The sequence below is a fragment of the Lissotriton helveticus genome, chromosome 3_1 (genome assembly GCF_964261635.1).
Source record: "Lissotriton helveticus chromosome 3_1, aLisHel1.1, whole genome shotgun sequence".
In the NCBI taxonomy this organism is placed as follows: domain Eukaryota; kingdom Metazoa; phylum Chordata; class Amphibia; order Caudata; family Salamandridae; genus Lissotriton; species Lissotriton helveticus.
In genome coordinates, this window is record NC_136061.1 from 915788958 (window position 1) to 915809831 (window position 20874).

Consider the following 20874-nt stretch of genomic DNA (forward strand, 5'->3'; position numbering starts at 1 on the left):
GTAGGAGCACAGTGATGTGAGAAGGGGGCAACGAGCGTTTGACTGAGACCAGCAAAGCCCGGGGTCAGTCAGGTAGGCCTGCAGGGCCCTGTAGACTGCTGCAGTCCCGGGAACACATTTGGGGGGCTGCTGGTGAGGGCTCCTTCCCCTGGCGGAACTATCTCGGGCCTAGATTGCCAAATTACCGGCTTAGCCACGAATTGCCCTGAGGAACAGCACCAGGAACCGTGGGGGAGGCCTGCACAGCGCCACTCCCCATGGGCTTGAGATTTCCTGGAACCCCCCGGGTGGAATGCGGAGTCTCCTGGCGAGGGACCCTAAGCTGCATAGGAACCCAGTGAGAGCAGCTGCGTGGGGGGGGGGGGGGCAACAGAGACTGTAGCAAGAACACAGACCCCCCCTCTGAGAAATACCCAACAGCGAAAATCGAGAACTCCCACTTGCAACCCTGCAGCGAGGTGAGGCCCACAGGATGCAGAGATGATACGGCATTTGGATCAGTGTAGCAGACGTGAGGTACCCCACCGAGCTGGCAGAGCAACGAGACCAGTCCGGAGAAGCTGGTCCATGTCGGACACTGCAGGTGGGTCATAAGAGGAAGATCGGACCAGCTGCAAAGAAAATAGCCTCGACTGGCTCGATGGGCCCCCACTGAGCTTGGCCTGAAAATTGTGGGAGGTGTGCCAGGTAGGCACAGAAGCGGACCAGCTGGTGGCAGGCGAAAAGAATGCTGCAACAACAGGACGTCATATACTCACTCATGTACCCGGCGAAGCTCTGTATTTTTCACCAGGGCAAAACCATGTTCTTCACTGACCCCAAGGCTGCCATCAAGTTTGCTCGCTCTCTTAAACAACCTGCATCGTCTGCGCTGGCAAGTAAAGAACCTGCCAGAGACAACGCCCTGGACAATATTGACAGAGAACTCGAGAAGTCAGCGACCAGGATGACAAGAATATGCTTTGAATAATTGGGTGGAGAAGTACTTGCATCTCATGATTTCCCGTTTCCTCTTGTTTCTTTCCCTTCCCCTCCCTTTATTTTTGTTTTCTCCCCTTTATCATGGGCTAACGTTGCTTCTGTGGCTTGGACCTGGGGCTCGCCCGGCCCGCCTGGTGATGGGAGGGAACCCTCTCCACAAGTTATCCTGTGCAACCACCGAGCGTACCTAAGCTGGGTTTTCCTGAGCACCTAGTCCCTTACTCAGGGATGAGTCCCTTAGACAGTCTAATTACTGGCCGCAGTTGGCCTTTTTTTTTATGGGGTTGGCTGTCTGTTATGTTATGTTGGGGGGCTGAAGTGGGTGGTGGGAGGTCTTGTTGGGTAGGGCACAACTTGGGGTAACTGCTCTGAGCCCTGTATTCTTTTTGCCCTTTCTTTTCTTTCCCCTCTCTCTGGCCTGGCCGCAACTAGGAGCATGGGATGTGGGCCCCCAGGGCGTCCGGACCTGAATGCTACAAAGGATGGGTGAGAGTGTCAGGCAGATATTTGAGGCCAAAGCAGTGGCATAGAATGTGTGCGGTCAGAACGACAGCTGCAGGGCAAGACTGCTGGCGATGGGCGGAGCAGAGGCACTCAGCATATCAGATCTTGCATACGCCCAGTAATGGCGGAGCTCACTACAGAGAGGAACATGATTAAAGTGGTGACAATGGAATGTGCGTGGCCTGAACGATTGTCGTAAGGTTCGACTGGTAACTGCATATCTGCACAGACATGGGGCGGACCTCTGCTTTTTCCAGGAGCTACATTTAACTAGTAGTAGTTGTGCGTGATTGCAGGCTGGATGGATGGTAGAGAAGTTTGTATCTGGATTCTCTAAAAATGCTAGAGGCAGAGCTATAATACTCAGGAAGGGGCTCCCCTGGTGAATGCGTGCAGCATTGTGCGACCCACAGGAAAGGTATGTAATTGTTGCAGTGTCGGTATAGGGGCTGAGTGTGGACGACCAGCACATTTTTTTGCAAAGTTTGGAGGTTCACAGAATCGATTGGACCTGGAGCCATCCTGTGGGGCCAGGATTTTAATGTGATTCTAGAAGCAGAGGTGGATCGGTCTGGCTACTCTCGATGACCACACCTGAAGGCAGCGGAACAACTGCGCACCATAATGGACGATCACAAGTTGGTTGATGTCTGGGGACGTAGACACCCACTCGAACGAGAGGGCACATGTGTTTCCACAGTGGGCCCAACTTGGTCCAGGATCGACTATTGGCTCACGTCACGTGATGTAGATACATGGACGCTCAATGCCACCCACTTGGCCTGGTCTCCCCTTGACCATGCACCAGTGCTATTGAAATTCATATTGCCAGATGTGGCGCATAGGCCCTTTAGCTGGAGACTCACCCCGGGAGTGCTCCGGGACCAGGTTTTTGCAGGATCAAGCCGTGCTGATATCATAGAATATTTTGAATTAAACAGTGGAACTGTAGATTCACCCTCGGTGTTATGGGAAGCCTTGAAGGTGGTAATTAGGGGCTCGTGCATAGCTAAGAAGGCAGGGGTACTCTGCTCCCTCTGGGGAGACCTCCGGCATCTGGAGGGGGAAACATTAGGACGTATCAAAGAGAAAATAGCAGAATTTGAAGAGGCCGCACAGAGGGAGATGCACTACCTGGGCAGGGAGACGTGGTCACGCCAATTTGGAGAGGGTGATCATGCCGGTAAGATGTTAGCAGGCTGTTAGACCTGTCTGCCCTTTGGGTAGTCCCTCCTATTTACTTATTTATTTTTGTCCTCTTTTTGCCCCTCAGAACCCTTAATTTTTATGTCCACTGAATTTTTGCGGTGTTGTCCTATGGGGTTAGGTGTTCTTTGCCCTCATGGTCCTTTTTCCTGAGGCCTAGGTGTCTTTCCTGACTGAAAACTAGGAGGTATCTAAAATGGTGGCCATCAACTGCCATAACTGCCATCCCTTGAGAAAGACCCATAGGGTAGTATAGAGACCTTCCAGAATCTTCTGGACCCGGCTGGAACCTTTGTGGTCAGTCTATTCAAGGCCAGAACCAGGGCGGCCATTTCGAAGGTTAGTGGAGAGTGTCCAGAGGAGGTTGAGTGATAGTTGGTGAGGAGTAAAGCAGTAGTGAAGGGAGGAAAGCGCACTGTGAGGGGTTAGATCGACCCACGGGCCGGCTGCTCTACTGTGATGGTCTGTCCCCCTTTCTACGGACTAAGCCCTAACACCGAGACCTCACCCCTAGCTCCAACTATTGACTCGTGACTGGAGAGTAACTTGGTTGGACTATCCTGGATAAGCGGCTGACTGATTTGGGAAATCACCCAAAGAGGCTCCCATCTGTAGGGGGTTAACTTCTGCCTGACCGCCCCTCCGGGAATTAAACTGGACTGTCGCCTTGAAGCGGGCGAGGAAGCAGTATTTTGACGGTCCACCCGAAGTCCTGAGAGCCCGAAAGAAAAAGGGAAGAATCCTACCGTGTGAGGGCCTGCTGCGTGGACCGTGCCTCGAAACGGCTGTCGCACCCACACCGGGCCGTTCGGGAGGGCCAGCGGGGAGAGCCGCTAAAAGAACCAGACCAAGAGGCTGGCTTCGCGGAAGTCTGCATTGAAGAACCAGTGACGCGGAAGAAGGGGGCGGAAGCCCGAGGAGGTTGGCCGGCGTCTGTTTCCACCCTTCTCGACGCCTGAGGGGAGGGCGGAGCGCCGAGTAATCAACAACGCAGAAGGAGGAAGTGCGGGGAGATTCCGGTTCTGTCAACCGCCGGAGCTGTCAGCGCCAGGTCAGAGGGCTCCTCGGAATAACATTGTTGAGGTGAGCTGAGGTAGCGGAGCTGCGGGGCCGGACTGAGGCGAAACTCCCGGTAAGAGCGAGAGGGAGGAAGCGCTGAGTCTAAGCGGATGCCGATGGTGCCTGACTGAGCCTCGTGAAGGAGAGCCTGAGTCGCCACCGGTTTACGACGTGGAATAGTGACAAGAGCAGATCACTGAGGTCGACTGTGAACCAGACTGGGGTAAACTTTAGGCAGTACTTAAGCAAATAAGTGGAAGTGCAGTAAGGGTGAAAGCTGTTTAATCCCCATCAAGATCTGTGAACTCCATCGAGACATTTGCCTAAGAAAATTCACTGAATCCATTTAAGAGTGCCATAGGTTAGAACTGAGCAGGCAATTTACTGAAGCTATTTATATGTGAAGACTGAACTACCTCATGCTGGGTTACTACTATCAGAATTGGATGAATAGCTCAAACTGGATGTAGGAAATATCTATGCTTGCTAACTTCTAAGCTAATGATGCATGTCTTATTTGTTTAAAGTGCAGGAGTGGTTAAAGAACTCTCCTTTCCGGGTAAAGGAACGTCAGGAAATGCCAGTAATGATTTGTCTTCTATAAAAACTGTCTAGTTGCTGATTTCTCTTATGCAGAGCTAATTCATGTGCTGTGACTTAAGACTGCTAAGTAACCACGGAGATATAAAGAGAACTTTTATAAAACAATTCGTATTTTTCCAAAAGCGGTGTAGTGTCCTTATTTTTGAGTGGATGGACGTTATGTTACTGAAGGGTGTGACGCAAACTTAGCACATGTACCTTGGAGTTAGGCCTGCCATTTAGTGCCAAGCTACCCTATGTGACTTGGGTTTCCCTAGGTCCAACATAATTGGTGTCTAGCGGTGGGATGAAAACTGTGTTTGCATCTACTCTGAAGTAACAAAGCGTACTCCACAGACCTACACCTGGAGTTTTCTCCTGGCGGACTTCCCAATTACTACTTTTGCTTTTTCTAAATTTACTCCTGGTGGAGGGTGGAGGTAGCTTCGAATTGTCCCTTTTGAACCAATTCTTCCCGAGTGGTTGTCCCTATATCTCTCATAAGCAAAATAGAATTTGCTCTGGAGGAGCTGGAGACTTATACTACAGCCCAGCTTAGAGACTTTTGTCAGAAGATGGAAGTTTTTTTTAAGCGTGGTGCCAAGAAGGGGGAACTCCAGACCAGTTTGAGAGCGTGGGTGGCAGCACATGGAGAGGGAAAGGAGGAGGAAGAGGGGACGGACCGGGACACAGTCATAGGGGTAGATGGATTGTTCCAACCTGAGATGGGGAACCTACTACCAGGACCTAGGACCTGTTCAAGGGCAGGCAGCAGTGTCTCCGGAAGAAGCTTAACCGAAGCTGAACTAGTGGACAGGAGGGAAAAGAGACAGCTGAAGTGGGAGTTAGCCAAGATGGAAAAGGAGAAAGAGGAACAGAGGATGGCTCACGAGTTTAAACTAAGGGAGCTAGAACTCAAGGCCCTACAGATAGGACCCTCTAACTCTCCCAATGGTGGCAGCGAAACAAAAGAACTGACCAGGGAATCCAGACCCTACCTACCTAAAGATATAGTTGCCAGTTACAGCTCAGGGGATGACATCGCCAAGTGGCTGGCTGCCTATGAGGTCTCCTTAAGAGCCCATGGGATCCAGGAAAAACACTGGGGGTGGGGGGGGGTTTATACAAATACATGCCTCCTACTGGACGGGATACCCTATTGGCCCTAGAGCAGGATGAGCAGACCCACTACCCCACCATGAAAGTGGCGCTGATTAAAACGATTGGGCTGACCCCAGAGAAGTACAGACAAAAGTTCAGGGGAAGTCACAAATTAGGCACACAGAATTGGGTGGATTTCCTGGACTATGCAAGGAAGGCCCTAGAGGGTTGGATACAAGGCAGCGAGGTGAGGGACTATGAGGGGTTGTACGACCTATTTCTCAAAGAGCACCTACTCGAGAAATGTTTGCCCGAGCTGCGTCAACACCTGGTGGACAGCAAGCTGACCAACCCCAGAAAGCTTGCAGAGGAGGCGGACATCTGGGCAAGTACCCGGGTGTCCTCAAAGGGGACTGGAGGGGATTCCCAAAGGGCTGGACAGGGCGCCCCTCAGAAGAAGGAGGGGGGAGATAAAAAGCGGGAGTTCTCAAAAGGTCCCCAAAACAGTTTCCAGGGAAAGGGAACAGGATTCACCCCTAAGGCTAACCCGCCCAGAAACCACCATCCTGGTCAAAGCCAGCAGCCAAGGGTTGTCCACTGCTTTGAGTGTGGTGGTGTTGGACATTATAAGGGAGATGTCAAGCGCCCAAAGAGACCACCCCCTCCCACTGGAGGAAAAGCCCCAGGAGTAGCTAGTGTAGTGCTCGGGAAGGAGTTGCCCTTAAATAAGGGGGGTGAGTGGGCGGGTGTCACCTTAGTGTCCCTGGGAGATTGGGAGATGGTTCTTAAGATCCAGGTGCCCTCAAATACTGCACAGTATGGGCAATGGGTCACCATCAATGGCCAAAGAGGGGAGGCTCTGAGAGACACAGGTGCCAGTATGACTATGGTAAGGAGTCAACTGGTGTCTCCAGAGCAGGTGATTCCACATGTACTCCACCCAGCCGCGATGGCTGATGGCAGATTGGGCTACTATCCTGTGGCCGAGGTTCCATTTGAGTAGGAAGGGGTTGCAAGTTCACTTCGAGTTGCCGTAAGCCCTGCCGTGCCAGTCGATTGCCTGCTGGGAAATGACATGGAGCACAATGTCTGGAAGGAGGTGGAATACCGGACTCATTCGGAGATGCTGGGTACACCTGACTGGGCCTGTGCAAGCACAAGGTCTGCGACTGCCCGGAGGGGGAGTTCGCCGGGGCTGGAGCCTGGAACAATGGCCCAGCCCGCTGCCAGAAAGGGACAGACCCGAAGACAGGAGGAGCCTGCTTCGGCTTCCACGCCCAATGAGACAGATCGGCAACCTGCGGTGGTGGACCAGGAGTCCGTGGAGGGGGAAGTGGTCTCCCTAGAGGACCTACCCATCCCTGCTGAGTGGCATGTGGAGGGAGGGCCTACCTGGGAGGAGTTCTGTAAGGGCCAGAAGGAGTGCCCTACCCTTGAGGGACTGAGGCGACAGGCCGAAGCCCAGGCAGCAGGGAACGTTGCGGGACACTACCATATTTACTGGGAGGACGGGCTTCTCTACAGTGAACCCAAAGTACCTTTGCCCGGTTCATCACGGGCCTTGGTAGTCCCTCAACGATACAGAGCCTTTCTTCTAGAACTGGCTCATGAGATTCCCTTGGCAGGACACTTAGGTCAGGACAAGACCTTTGCCCGGCTTGTCCCCCACTTTTACTGGCCTCAGATGAAAGTGGCATCTGACACTTACTGTCGGACATGTGTATCCTGTCAAGCCAGTGGGAAAACAGGGGTGAAGCTGAAAGCTCCCCTGGAACCACTACCAGTCGTTAGCACCCCCTTTGAAAGGGTGGGCATCGACATTGTGGGGCCATTGGATCCACCAACTACAGCTGGTCACGGGTTTATCCTGGTTCTGGTGGATCACGCCACGCGGTACCCAGAGGCAATTCCTCTGAGGACTGTCACTGCACCTGTTGTGGCTAGGGCCCTGATGGGGATCTTTACCCGAGTGGGTTTCCCCAAGGAAGTTGTGTCCGACAGGGGGACCAACTTTATGTCAGCATATATGCGGGCAATGTGGAAGGAGTGTGGAGTGACCTACCGGTTCACCACTCCGTACCACCCCCAGTCCAATGGACTGGTAGAGAGGTTCAACAAGACCTTGAAAGGCATGATAAGAAGTCTGCCTGAGAGCCTGCGGAGGAAATGGGACGTCCTCCTACCCTGTTTGCTATTTTCCTACAGGGAAGTGCCACAGAAGGGAGTGGGCTTCAGCCCCTTTGAGCTTCTGTATGGGCACCCTGTATGTGGACCTCTCAGCCTGGTGAAGGATGGATGGGAAAAGTCTCCCACAAAGCCTCCCCAGGATGTGGTGAGCTACATGCTGGCTTTCCGGAGCCAAATGGCAAAGTTGTGGAAGCAAGCTTCTGACAATTTGGAAGCCAGCCAAGCAGTAATGAAAGAGTGGTATGACCACAACGCTCACCCTGTGGAGTTGGAGCCTGGCCAGAAAGTGTGGTCGATGGAACCTGGAGAGCTAAGTGCCCTCCAGGATCGCTGGACCGGCCCCTTTGAGGTGAAGGAGAAGAAGGGAAAGCCACCTACCTGGTGGACCTTAAGACCCCTCGACAGCCCCTACGGGTGCTGCATGCCAATCGCCTCAAACCCCACCAGGAGAGGCCCGAGGTCATCTTGATGATGGTGACTGACGGTGCAGAGGAAGCAGAAAGCGAGCCTCTCCCTGATCTCATCTCGTCTCAAGAAAAGGATGGGTCGGTGGAGGGAGTGATTCTCTCCCCATCCCTAACTCCTGAGCAGCGAGAGGACTGCAGCCAGGTATTGGAGCAGTACTCCTCGTTGTTCTCCCTTGTCCCGGAAAGAACCCACCTGTGTACCCATAATGTGGACACAGGAGACAGCCCACCAGTGAAGTCAAAGACCTACCGGCTGTCAGACAAGGTAAAGGCCAGCATCCACGGTGAGGTTACCAAGATGCTGGAGCTAGGAGTTATTGAACCTTCCAGTAGCCCCTGGTCCAGTCCGGTGGTTCTAGTGCCAAAAGCTGCTCCACCAGGCGCCACTCCAGAACTGAGGTTCTGTGTGGATTACCGGGGACTGAACTCAGTAACCAAGACTGACGCTCATCCGATCCCTAGGGCGGATGAATTGATTGACCGGCAGGGAGCTGCCCAATATCTGAGTACCTTTGACCTTACTTCAGGGTACTGGCAGATCTCCCTTACAGATGGAGCAAAAGAAAGGTCAGCTTTCTCCACGCCTGAGGGACACTTCCAGTTCTGTGTGATGCCCTTTGGGCTCAAGAACGCCCCTGCCACTTTTCAGCGGCTGGTGAACCAGGTCCTCTCCGGAATGGAGGCTTTCTCCGCTGCTTACCTGGATGACATTGCCGTCTTCAGCAGCAGTTGGGAGGACCATTTGCATCACTTGCAAGCAGTTCTCCAGGCCCTGAAACAAGCTGGCTTGACAATCAAAGCCAGCAAATGTCAGATTGGGCAGGGGTCGGTTGTGTACCTAGGCCACTTGGTGGGTAGGGGAACAGTGCAGCCCCTCCAGGCAAAGATTGAGGCAATCATGGCCTGGGAACCCCCCAAGACCCAGACTGAGGTCCGAGCTTTCCTGGGCCTCACAGGTTACTACCGTCGCTTTGTGAAGGGGTATGGCACTATTGTAGCGCCCCTCACAGAGCTCACTTCCAAGAAACAACCTCGACGGGTAGTCTGGACAGAGGCTTGTCAGCAAGCCTTTACGAAATTGAAACAGGCAATGTGTGCAGCACTGGTCCTGAGGGCCCCAGACTTCTCCAAGGAGTTCATTGTCCAGACAGATGAATCTGAGCATGGCATTGGGGCAGTGTTATCGCAACTCAATGAAGAGGGTCTGGATCAGCCTGTAGTCTTCCTGTCTAGGAGACTGCTTCCCCGGGAACAGAAGTGGAGTGCAATTGAGCGGGAAGCTTTTGCGGTGGTATGGGCTCGGAAGAAGTTGCGGCCATACCTGTTTGGCTCGCACTTCCTGGTTCAGACCGACCACCGACCCCTTCGTTGGCTGATGCAAATGAAGGGGGAAAATCCCAAGCTGTTGAGATGGTCCATCTCCCTACAGGGAATGGACTTCCGGGTGGAACATCGGCCTGGAGTGGACCACGCCAATGCAGACGATCTCTCTAGGTATTTCCGCCTTAGTGATGAGGACTCCCAAGGGGTTGGGTAGCTCTCCCCACTTTCAGCTGGGGGGGACGCGTGTTAGACCTGTCTGCCCTTTGGGTAGTCCCTCCTATTTACTTATTTATTTTTGTCCTCTTTTTGCCCCTCAAAACCCTTAATTTTTATGTCCACTGAATGTTTGCGGTGTTGTCCTATGGGGTTAGGTGTTCTTTGCCCTCATGGTCCTTTTTCCTGAGGCCTAGGTGTCTTGCCTGACTGAAAACTAGGAGGTATCTAAAATGGTGGCCATCAACTGCCACAACTGCCATCCCTTGAGAAAGACCCATAGGGTAGTATAGAGACCTTCCAGAATCTTCTGGACCCTGCTGGAACCTTTGTGGTCAGTCTATATAAGGCCAGAACCAGGGCGGTCATCATTTTGAAGGTTAGTGGAGAGTGTCCAGAGGAGGTTGAGTGATAGTTGGTGAGGAGTAAAGCAGTAGTGAAGGGAGGAAAGCGCACTGTGAGGGGTTAGATCGACCCACGGGCCGGCTGCTCTACTGTGCTGGTCTGTCCCCCTTTCTACGGACTAAGCCCTAACACCGAGACCTCACCCCTAGCTCCAACTATTGACTCGTGACTGGAGAGTAACTTGGTTGGACTATCCTGGATGAGCGGCTGACTGATTTGGGAAATCACCCGAAGAGGCTCTCATCTGTAGGGGGTTAACTTCTGCCTGACCGCCCCTTCGGGAATTAAACTGGACTGTCGCCTTGAAGCGGGCGAGGAAGCAGTATTTTGACGGTCCACCCGAAGTCCTGAGAGCCCGAAAGGAAAAGGGAAGAATCCTACCGTGTGAGGGCCTGCTGCGTGGACCGTGCCTCGAAATGGCTGTCGCACCCACACCGGGCCGTTCGGGAGGGCCAGCGGGGAGAGCCGCTAGAAGAACCCGACAAAGAGGCTGGCTTCGCGGAAGTCTGCATTGAAGAACCAGTGACGCGGAAGAAGGGGGCGGAAGCCCGAGTAGGTTGGCCGGCGTCTGTTTCCACCCTTCTCGACGCCTGAGGGGAGGGCGGAGCGCCGAGTAATCAACAACGCGGAAGGAGGAAGTGCGGGGAGATTCCGGTTCTGTCAACCGCCAGAGCTGTCAGCGCCAGGTCAGAGGGCTCCTCGGAATAACGTTGTTGAGGTGAGCTGAGGTAGCGGAGCTGCGGGGCCGGACTGAGGCGAAACTCCCGGTAAGAGCGAGAGGGAGGAAGCGCTGAGTCTAAGGGGATGCCGATGGTGCCTGACTGAGCCTCGTGAAGGAGAGCCTGAGTCGCCACCGGTTTCCGACGTGGAATAGTGACAAGAGCAGATCGCTGAGGTCGACTGTGAACCAGACTGGGGTAAACTTTAGGCAGTACTTAAGCAAATAAGTGGAAGTGCAGTAAGGGTGAAAGTTGTTTAATCCCCATCAAGATCTGTGAACTCCATCGAGACATTTGCCTAAGCAAATTCACTGAATCCATTTAAGAGTGCCATAGGTTAGAACTGAGCAGGCAATTTACTGAAGCTATTTATATGTGAAGACTGAACTACCTCATGCTGGGTTACTACTATCAGAATTGGATGAATAGCTCAAACTGGATGTAGGAAATATCTATGCTTGCTAACTTCTAAGCTAATGATGCATGTCTTATTTGTTTAAAGTGCAGGAGTGGTTAAAGAACTCTCCTTTCAGGGTAAAGGAACGTCAGGAAATGCGAGTAATGATTTGTCTTCTATAAAAACTGTCTAGTTGCTGATTTCTCTTATGCAGAGCTAATTCATGTGCTGTGACTTAAGACTGCTAAGTAACCACGGAGATAAAGAGAACTTTTATAAAACAATTCGTATTTTTCCAAAAGCGGTGTAGTGTCCTTATTTTTGAGTGGATGGACGTTATGTTACTGAAGAGTGTGACGCAAACTTAGCACATGTACCTTGGAGTTAGGCCTGCCATTTAGTGCCAAGCTACCCTATGTGACTTCGGTTTCCCTACGTCCAACACAGGCCTTCTAAAAAAAAAAAGCAGTGGGCCAGTGAGTACGTGAGCAAACTGTGTAACAGTAGTGGAGAGGTGATTGCTGGACAGCAAGTGGTGCAAGCAGAAATGATGGCATTTTACACCTCTCTGTACACGGCTAGACAAACGGAAGCGCACACAGATCTGTTCCCTCTCCTGGAGTTGATCGAACTAGCCTGAGCCCTATGCTGAGGAGGAGGTCATTGGGGTTATTCCGGCCATGCCTGGGGACAAAGCACCCGGGTTGGACGGTCTTACAGCTTCGTTCTGCAAGAAATACGTGTCGCTCCTTGTCCCCCACCTCCTCAACATGTAGGGCTCGCTAGACCGAGGCTCACTGCCCCCTTCCCTCCGAGAGGCGCTGATCGTCGCCATCCTAAAACCCGATAAGGACCCGTTACTAAGCGACTCCTTTAGGCCTCTGTCAATGATAAATCTGGATAACAAGATTCTCGCAAGACTACTGGCATAGCGTCTGCTTCCCCTGCTGCCGGCAGTGTTGCGGCTTGACCAATGTGGCTTTGTGCCCGGACGGATTACGTCCCACAATCTCCGCACCTTCTTCGCGACCATGTAGGAGGTAGATGATACTCTCCCTGCCGCAGTGGTCTTCCTGGACGCAACCAAGGCATTCGACACCTCGGAGTGGCCGTATCTGTTTACGCTCCTCTTCATCATTGGCATTGGCCCTCTTTTCCTCAAGAAAATCTCCCTCTTGTACTCCGCTCTGACTGCGAGACTGAAGGTCAATGAACTGATCTCTCGCCCCATTCCGGTGGCCCAGGGCATGCGTCAGGGGTGCCCGCTCTCCCCTCTGCTGTTCGCGATGGCAACGGAGCCGCTTGCGGCCAGACTTCGGCAACATCACGTGGGGAGGGGTCAGGACTTCACCCCTCGGTGGTCTTGGTATCTATGTATGCCGATGACGTGACTTTGTATGTTCAACGCCCAGCTGAAAACCTAGACCCACTCATTCGGGAAGATATTGGCTTTGGGGGCCTGTTGGGCTTCAGCATAAACTGGGAAAAGTCCATCATCTTTCCGCTCACCCGGGCTACTCATCCATTCCAGTCAGAGATTTAGGCAGACTCATTGGTGAAATACCTGGGGATTTGACTCAGCCGGAACACAGAGGAGCTTTTGTCTTACAACTATGGCAAGCTGATTGACTGGATTGAGAGCAGACAAAATAGATGGGAGACACTTCTTCTGTCCCTAGCGATCGCCAAAGTGATCGTCCTCCCCAATTTTTTATATGTCTTTGTTAATCTGCCACTACCCCTTACAGCTGCCTTTAAACGGCTATTATGTTCGAATTTGATATCGCTTGCATGGGCAGGAGAACAGCCTGGAGACGCGTGGAAATTTTAACGTTGCCGTTTGAGCAGGGTAGGATGGGCGCGCCTTACATGAAACTGTACTACAACTGTGCTCAGGCCCAATTTGGCTGCTACTGGATATACCCGACCCTTTTTATGGCACACAGTGCCCCAGAGAGTGAAAATGCTGACCCGACGCCTCTGCCATGGTGCTTTTTGGACCTCAGAAGACACCTCGAGATACGGTTGATACAATGGGATGCATGGGGTGGGCGTGGCGGGAGCTTAGATGTAGAGCGCGACTAGAGACAGTGTTTGCCCCTTCGATACCTTTAATCCGACATCCAGAATTGCCCTTCACCACAGAACCCTGAATAGGCCAAAGCCTGTGGAAATTGCAGCTCCATAGGATGGGGCAGCCATTTCCCAATGGGGTGTTCACTACCACAGATGACGCGCTTGGCGTAGATCACACGGGGATGAATAGACTGACATACTACCAGTTGCGAGCTGCTCTCCGCGCACTTTTTGAATTTTTCCCTGTGGCGCTGCGCTGCCAACGTTTGAAGTGTAGGAGGAATTTCTGATGAATCCCACGCTGGAAAAATTCATTACCCGCCTGTAATCGGGGATGCCGCGCACATCACTGATATGTGTCCCTCCGTCGCAGCGCGAGTGGGAGAAGATCCTGGGCGGTCCCATGGAGGAGGGCGTATGGGCTTACTGCTGCGAATAAGTGAATAAGTGTGACTTATTCACTTCAAGTTTATCCATAGGCTATATAGGACCATGGTCTGGTTGCACAAGGCTGGGTTGAGTGAGGATGCCAGATGCGTGAGATGTCACGCCCCAGAGGCCTCTTTTATGCACCTGGCCTGGGAGTGCCCGGCAGTGGCAGAGTACTGGAAACAAGTATTTGAGGTGCTGGCTGTAATGACGAATGAAGTAATGGAACGCTCCCAACTAGTGGCCCTGTTGGGGTACATACATAGAACAGCTGTGGAACGCAGGAAATTGATAGCCCTGCTATTACTGCTAGCAAAAAGAAGGGTGGCAATTTGTTGGGTGCGCAAAGCTGTCCAAAAGTGACAGAGTGGCTGAAGGATGCAGCGTTTTGCCAGTCACCTGTCTGACTATTGGGAGCTCATGCCCACACAGGCATGACCCAAAAAACATCTGGGCACCACTGCAAAGCTACCTAGACTCTCAACCCCATTCCCAAAGGGAGCTCCCGTTGACTGAAGCGTAAATACCACAAACGAATTATCCTAAACCCCCAGGGACTGGTCGAACCTGCACTGCGATTGCTAAGATATAAGCTCACAAGGGCCAGAGAGAACCCTCTCCAACCCCTTTTTTTCTACGTCTCCTCCCTTCTCTCTCGATTAGTCTATCTCTAGTTCTCTTTCCCATGGTTAGCATGGCGCCCTGGAATCTTTCCTGGGAAGACACAGCACCACCTAAGCCAGTGGTACATTTCCGAAGTACAGGAGTAGTGTGTATGTCGAATGTATAAATGTTACTGAACAACGCTGTGCATACTTGCATTTGTTCCTGGACTCTTCAAAGAATGTAGGGAGCCATGCTGTGTTAACTGTTCTTTTGAAATTTAATAAAAATACATTTTAAATAAATAAACTAGACTGGCCGCCAACGTGTGTCAACTCAGCTAGTGAAACCTGTCCCAGGATGCTTGTTTCTGGTCCAGGGAGGAACTGGCTTGGCAGTTCAGTCTGAACTGTACCCATGAGGCACAGGGTCAAGACTGATTTGGATAGGGCTTGGTCTAAACTGGGGTGGCATTGTGAGCAAAAGGACAATGGATTTAACCCAGGTCTTTTGACTGGGGGAGAAGGTTTGCATTGTCAGCATTCTGTCCATCATTTGTTTGCTGTAACTCAGCTAGAAGCTGCTCCAGGGAGCGACATGGGTATGTGGTATACGCCAGTAGATCATTGGAGTACAATTACAAGCAGGGGGACAAAAGAAGGGGGAGGTCCTTTTGAAGTGTGCCCCAAGTTTCATATGAAAAACCCCAGCAGACCTGTCAAGCAGGATGTGACATTTGAGCATGACTTGACACTTTAATGTAAAAAAGGATCCTCCTAGCCTACCCTGCATATTTGGTCAGGTGCAGATGGATCATGTCTGCCCATTCAGGTGAGCTTATTGTTTGTTTCTGTGAGTAAGTTCACACCTCATTCACACATATTCAAATGCTAAATACTGACTGGTATAAGTTGGACAGCAAAATGCAGATTTAGCGTCCAGGTACTTTAGTCAGGGCAAAGGTAATTTTCTAAAATTACTTTTCTGTAATATTTAGAAAAAAATCTGACTATTTAAATAGTTGTTTAATATTATTCCAGCTAGTCCCATTCCTGAGATACAGTATTAGAATTTAAATATTGCATCTCACTGTATTCATATTGAACATCCAGCCTTGCTACAGTAAAACAACAACTTTGAGGTGCTGTTCATTGCAAGGACACGTTTAACATGATATCTGTACATGTACAGCCTCTAAATACCATGTACAGCTTCAAAATACCATGCACCCTGCCATGTGGGCTATAAGCCCTACCCGGGAGTGACTTATAAAATATTTGAAAGGCCTATTGACAAAAGGGGTTAATATGGCAGGTCGAATTTGTAGTTCAAACCTGCACAGCCAGGCAACTGGTGGCAGCCCTGCAGTCATGTTTACATTGTTACTGTAGTGAATGGCACAATGGGTGCTGCTGTCCACTTGTGACATTCAACTTACAGGCCCTCAATATATCCTGGTACCATATACTAGGGGCTTATAGGTAAGTTAAAAATGCCAGTCTGGTTTATACCAACTTTATGATGTTGAAAGGAGGAGCATACGTAGTTTCCCCCTAGTTAGCAGGAGTAAAGTGCATAGAGTTATCTAGCCAGCAAAAATGGGGTTCAGCAAAAGGCAAAAAAATAATAATCTGGAATGACCCTGCAGAAAGGGCGCCATTTCCAACACTTACCATTGTCAATTGGCTTGTAATGACCAACAGGCCTCAGGATCCTGAGCAGATAACTTGGCAATATCCAGTGTCAATGGCACCATCTTCATCTGTGAAACAAAAGTCTACAACTAATTAGCACCTACTTGCCCAAGTTCTTAACATTGGGACATTAAAAATGCTAGGTGTATCATAATTGCTAACCTCCCAGTAGTCATGGAGCTCTCGGAAACAAACGCACACTACAAACTAAGTAACTCTCCAATTTTCAGGTAAGGATCAGATGTGAGAGTTAGGACTTTTTACTCAGGACATCTTTGTTACAGGTAGGCAATACTTATAATCGTGGATGTACACATAGGGGACACAAATGTAAGTGTAAAAATGCCACAATTAGCAACACTCATGTACAACAAAAATCACATAAAATGTGGGTTCCTGCACCTACATCACATGAAATGACTCAGAAATGACAAGAAGGTACTAATAGTCTTATTTAAACTTTGTAGGACAGGATGCTCCATCAAAACCCATATTACAAGTGCCATAAGCCACAATGCTTGTGTAATGTGGCAGACAGGATATCTGCCACATTTATGATGGAGTATCTCATCCTCCAAATTCTAAATAAGGTCCTAAATAATTTTCAATTGGAAATAACTAGTTGTTGTGAGTTGTTCATATAGGCAATATACAACATTGTACCTGATGCATAGACAACTGCCTCGTCCTACATCTTGCAGATTGTGAGCTTGGCCTACACATATATTGTATTATATCAAGGGGACAGAGGTACTTTTTTCCATCTCGTACAAAAAATTAATCATAAAGAAACGTATATCAACCCTACGCATAGCACACGCTACTTGCCTATCAAAATGTAACTGGGATCCTTTGACATATTTGAAATGTGACAAGTGCACCTGGTAGATCATTTACTAAGACAGTCACAAGCAGCGTTAGCAGGTTTACAATGCCCAATGAACACAAGATTTGTGAAAACTGGGACTGCTAGTGAAGCATTTTGACATTTTAAAAGCATCTAAGGGCATGGGAACTGAGCAAGGTCAATATGAAAACCCCAAAGATATTGCAGCATTGATTTAAATATTTTTCTGCATAAAAATGGGAATTTTGCGGCAGACAATTGCATTTATTGCGGTATTTATGCAGCAAATACAGTAATTAAAATGTAACATTTTCATCTTTTTATTCTTTTTGGGATAGTTCTCTCCCAAAAGACCATTGCAAGCACCCTGCTGCCCACAAGGAATCCCTAAAGACTCCCATTTACTTGGTACCCTGCCTCTCTTCCCACCCGCCCCAAAAGACGGTGTCAATTTTAGAAATAAAGGAGCTTGTATGAATATCTGTTGCACAGTTTAGAAAAGCTGTGAATTATTGCTGTGTCCATGTTTTCTAGCTAGCCCTTGGTTTTCCTCTAGTGAACTTAGTTTTAATGCAAATCCATTGAAAGTGTGCCATCTGTTTTATTGCTGTTTGCCATCCATGTTGTGGTTGAGTGGCCAGAGCCGCCCTGTGTGTACTCCATCATCAAGTTGCTACTGTCTCTACAACCCAAACTATGTCAAAACATAAAGTGGTGGCAGTGACGTTGTAGCTGGGGGCCATACCTGTAGGTGTAGGTGGAGGATACCCACTGGCCTTGCTACTTTCAGGACCCATCAAGTCCCCATAAATTGGTTTGCTTGTCTTTGTCATGTGTGGCATATGTGGAAGCTGTGTGTTGATGTGTATGTGGCTTACACAAGAAAGAGTACATTGTAGATCAATTTAGATCCTATGAGCATAAGATGGTAACTCTCCTTTGGAGAGGCTGGACAACCTGCCACTTCTCCCTCAAAGGTCAGCCTCCGCAAAACCTGTTCTTCTGGCAGAATTATGGTAGATCAGTAGCCGGTTGCTTAGCTCTAAGTAGTATGTTGTATATCGGTACCGAACATACCATAAAACAGAAACATTGGAAAGCGGCACCTCAGCAGGGCTATGGTCTTACTGAGTTGCTACTTTCCATCTGAACCAGCCAAAGTGCATGAATCTTATGTGAAACTCCTGTAGTGGCTTGTGGAGAAAAAGACAGCTTTTCTGCCTACTTTAAGAGCTAGACTAAGTCTGTCAGGAGAAGCCAACTTGATCTTAGGCATACCTTCACAATGCCTAGTTGACTGGAGCATGTGTGTGAGAGACGTTCCAATGGGCCAGGGTCACTCCTGTAGCCCAGCTGGCCAGAAAAAGAAAATAAATAAACTTAACATGAAATATCACCTGCCTTCATCAAATCTGATACCTGTAAGGGGTTATATGGAGTGGGTTGGAATGGACAGTGAACCACAAACACAAGAGTTGCTTCAATTCATAAACACAATAGAGCACAGGAAAAGACTTGTGATTTGGATCTGCAAAACCCTGTCAAACATAACAAATATCTAACCTAAATGACCCGAAAGCAAAATTGGAAATGGAATTGAATAGGAACCTCGACTACAGAGAATGGGAAGACTTATTACAACATATACACACAGTAACAAGAAACGTTTGCTTTAACTATACACAATGTAACTTCACACTTACTTAACTCCAAAAAACCAACGTAATATATTTGAGAAAATCCCATTGACAAGCTCTAGGTGTTTACATGAAACATACAAAAGGTGATGGAAGGCTGCTTGCAATAAGTCTACCACTGATAATCTCTCTGGGTAGCACTCCAACCCATTGTTCTTTGGCTCGCCATGCCACCTCAGTTTGTACCCAGACGAAGGTCCCATGCTCATTATGTCACTGGAACAAAGCTGGATCTCTCTGATAAGCCCATAACTAGGGCAAAACTGGCCCGAGGTTGCGGGTGTTCTGGTTTAGGAAGGAACAAGTTTGGCAGATCGGGCGTACTGTTCCCATGAGGAACATGGTCAAGACTGATTGGTATATGGCTGGGTCCAAACTGAAGTGACATGGTGAGCAAAAGAACAATGAGTTGGAGAGATACTCCAAGTGATTGCCAGTGGTTAGACGTCTTGCAAGCTGCCTCCCATCACCTTTTGTGTTTATCTAGATGCTTACAGACACTGGAGGCATATTTACAAGCCCCTCTCGCCACAGGAACGTCACTTTTAAAGACGTCCCTGTGGCGATATGGGCTTTGCCTTATTTACAGGCAGTGTTAAGCCACTTAAAGAGGATAAAACTGGCTTGTAAATAAGGCATTCTTTCATGCTTAGCATGAAAAGGGAGGGCAATGGGTATTGCGGTGGGCGTTTCGCCACAACACCCATTGATTTTGACGCTACTCCCTGTTTACAAGGGTGGCATAAATAGGAGGCATCGCCAAAATTAAGACCAAAATAAAACGTGTCATAACACGGCGAAACATGGAGAAATGCTTTATTTCTCTTCTCTTTTGCTGTTTCTATGTGTGTTGCATTGTGCAGCACACATAGAAATGGCAAAACGCCATGCATGGTTGTTTATGTGCAGGAAGGTGACCCTTCCTGCACATAAACAATTTATTTTAAATGTCAAGTTGCAACTTCTATGTGTGCTGCACAAAGCAGCACACATAGAAGTTACAAATCGCCATTTAAAATTGTTTATGTGCAGGAAAGGACACCGTCCTGCACATAAACAATCATTCCTCCCAATGCAGGCACCCTTTCACCATTGTGCAAGGGTGCCTGTGCTGAAATTAGTGCCAGCGTATGGGGAAATGCAGGCCTCTGTCACTTCTTTGTAAGTATGCCCCTGGGTTTTATCATATGGTGTGGACCTGCCTCGAGCTTATGCTATATTCAGAGGGCTTCACAGAACAACTTGAGGCCTGAACAGGGAGAGTGAACCTGTGCACACCCAGAAGCTGCCTATTAGCCACTTCTTGCGACTCAAGAGTAAAGAAAAAGGATCTCTCTCACCCTCCCCTCCTCTTTCCCGCCTTCATTATCTGTCTACTTCCCCTGCCCCTACCCCCTCCCCCCTCCCCTGAATCTCTCCCCTTGCCTGCTTTTCCCCTTACGTATTTGTGCTTATTGTTTATCTCAACCTTACAAGTAACTATGTTGCCATGCTCTAACAACTGTGTAACCTTTGTAACGATGTAACCTGTAACTATGATCTGATACTCATGTAAAGCGCTCGGATACCTTCGGGTCTAGCCAGCACTATATAAATCCTTTAAAATAAATAAATAAATACATATATGTAAACCTGGCACTTCAGCATAGCAAAAAAATCATTGATTATGGCCTTGAAATGTCTCACAGCCCGACCCTAAACCAATGGAGGAGAAGAGTACACAAATGGACTGAAGCTGAAAGCGTGACACTGCTTAGGGAAGAACTTTGAACCTTAAATAAAAAAATACATTGCACGTCAGTGGTAAGTTCTGCTGGAATACCTTTCATAGCAGGATGGCTTATCAGTACACGCTAATGCTGGCTAAGATTAATCTGCCTATAGGTGTACAATATGGGGAGGGGGAAATCAAATCAAAAGTCTCAATTACCCTCCATAGTGCATACAGTATGCCCCAAAGGCATGAATACAGAAGGTAACAGGCAACCCTGGGCCTCTTGATTTTGCACACTAGGGACCCTTCACACAGTGTATGAATCAATCTCCAAAATGGAGCACTCTCCTACCATGACTACTCACAAAATAATGTAGGGGCATATTAACAAGGGCTTTATCTCCGCTTTTTTGGCTTTAAAAGCCAAAGAAGCGGAGATAAAAATATCGCCCTATCAACAACAGGGTGCTAACATGCAAAATCGCACGTTAGCACCCTTTTTCACTACGCTTCCCTTTGCATCTCTAATGAGATGCAAAGTGGGCGTTCCAGTGCAAAATATTAGAAGAAATGTCGCTAAGCGACATTTCTCCTATTATCAAGCTTCACGCTAACCCTGTTAGAGACAAAAAAGCAGCGCTAACCAAGGTTAACGCTGCTTTTTTATGTC